Below are 2,505 nucleotides of genomic sequence, written 5' to 3' on the forward strand. Positions count from 1 at the left end.
GTATAATACATACTCTTGAGATCAGCTAGGGCTTTTAATAGGGTTATAATGAAGGCTTAGGCTAGGATAGGGTATTGAAATGAAAAGGAAACACAAAGGGCTAATTTTATGGAATTGCAAGCATCAATAGAACATTCTGAGGTGCACTTTGCTTCTTTGCACTTCATAGCTCAACTTGAGCTCTTTTTGCTCATTTTTTTTTTTCTTTTCTTTTGAAACCGTCCCATCTCTTTTCTTTGATTTCTTTTCTTTTTCTTTTTCTTTTCTTTGGGTACGGCATACATACTTTTCTAACACATTTTTGTACAAGCTATGCATTTTCACTTCTTTTTCACCTCAATCAACATATAAACAACTTGCAATACCATAAAAAGGGTAAAACGGATGAAAGGGGTGGTACACCCCCAAACTTAGGGTTTGGTATGGGGTAACAAAGGAAACGGCTTAAAAGGCTCAAAATGGGTAACTAAGGATAAAACATGTAATGGGTAGGCTTTCAGGCTATGGGGTACACAAACAGGACCTAAATTCATTTCTCAAGAGTTATGCAAATACGGCATGCTTTGTGTACACAAGAAAAGAGTTCTAGCTCATTGATTCAAGATTATGCATATTCCAAGCAAATGACCAAATGAAAGACAATGAGATCAAAACAACGACTTATATGACAATGATAGAATCAGAGTGGCGCGCAACACTCAAGAATTGAAGAACAGGGCTCAAAAGCTCACTTAGGTCATGCAAGTCTACTCTATTATGCATATAATCATTAGTAATGCTAATCACAACCTAAATTCATATCAACAAGGCCAAATGACATAGAATTGCAAGATATGTTATGGAACACTATTAGAATGAAAAGAACACCAATTATACACACAATACTAAAACATGCTCATAACAATCATGCACACTCAAATCAATTAGTTGGGGACTCAAAACGACCTGAAACACCCAAAATGACTCAAAAACTTTTTGTTTTTAAAACAATGTCGCACACTTCCAAAGAATCACATCCATCACTAAGGTGAATGAGATCTCATGAAAACGTGCATTTTGATGTGGGTTTTGACACCCTAAGTTTAAAAACAAAAGAAAAAGTTTTTTCCTAACCTAAAAACACCTAAAAACACTAAAAACGAAAATTTTTTTCTTTTTTTCTAAAAACGCTCAAAAACACTTAAAACACCCTAAACACTTGTTCTAACCTAAAAACACTAACAGATGACAATTGCCCTTCCCCCCACACTTAAATGATACATTGCCCTCAATGTATATGAAATAAATGCAAGAATGATCAAATTAAGCGAAACGGGAAATAGCAAACATCCAAAACCAAATAAACACACCAAAATGAAAAATTGTCTTATGAAGCGAAATAAAGAAACTGTTTACTTGCGTACGCAAGCGTGGACACTCCAAGGGTAGGCGCGGCCTCCTTGGTCCTCAATGACTTCTCCTCCATTATTCGAAACAAAAACTTGGGTTGCCTCCCAATAAGCGCTTGTTTTTCTGTCTTCAGCCTGACATTGCCATCTCCTTTACTTGCGTCCTTTCCTCTTCCTCTTTTTGCCATTGCTACTCTCGGCATTCCCTAGGAACGAACTGAGGAAGCTCTCCATCTCTGACTTCTCCTCTCCATAAAAAGTGATCTCCTCGTTTTCTGGCATCTCGGAAGTGAGCACATACAGCTCTCGCTTGGTGTAGTACCGAATCGTCATGGCGCTCTCCAATGCTTTGTACTCCATGTTAGAGGTGCACAAAAATGGTCTCCCAAGAATAATAGAGACGTCGCCCGGAATTGTCGGCACATCTAGCACTATGAAATCAGAGGGGATTAGTAATTTACGACATTTAACCAAAACATCCACAAGCATAACACAAGCTTTTTGGGCTGAAGAGTTGGCGAAGCGAATGTCCACATCAAATGGTTGCAAATCAGCCTCCTTAAATCTAAGCCTCTCGAACACAACCAGCGGCATGACGTTGATAGCTGAGCCATTGTCAACTAAGGCATTGGCGATCTTATGCTCCCCTATGCTGCATGATCTGACCAACGAGCCTGGATCCTTCTTCTTGCTTGGAAAAGATGCAAAGAGATAACCACAAATCTCCCTAGGAACATTGTGACTATGCCCTTGCTCCTCAACCTTCTTCTCAATAGACTTCAATTCCCTCATGGTTGCTGGAAATTTGGTGATGTCAATGTCCGGAATGAGGGGAATCACACGTGTATCAGCTTCCTCTTCAATCATTTCTGGATCCTCCTCTTCCTCACTATCACTGATCTCAATCACTTCCTTCACCTCCTTAGTCTTGACCACTCTAACTCTTTTTCTTGCAGTAGTCCTCAAAATAGCATTTACATGCTCCTCATTCTTCGGGTTGACGATGGGCTGACTTGGCAACTTCCCCTTCTCTCTCTGACCCAAAGTAGTGGCAATCTGACCCATTTGACTCTCCAAGTGTGCAATAGCCTTCGAATTGGCTTGCATCTGCTGCTCG

This window comes from Dryas octopetala, chromosome 5 (genome assembly GCF_963921425.1).
Source record: "Dryas octopetala chromosome 5, drDryOcto1.1, whole genome shotgun sequence".
Taxonomy (NCBI): domain Eukaryota; kingdom Viridiplantae; phylum Streptophyta; class Magnoliopsida; order Rosales; family Rosaceae; genus Dryas; species Dryas octopetala.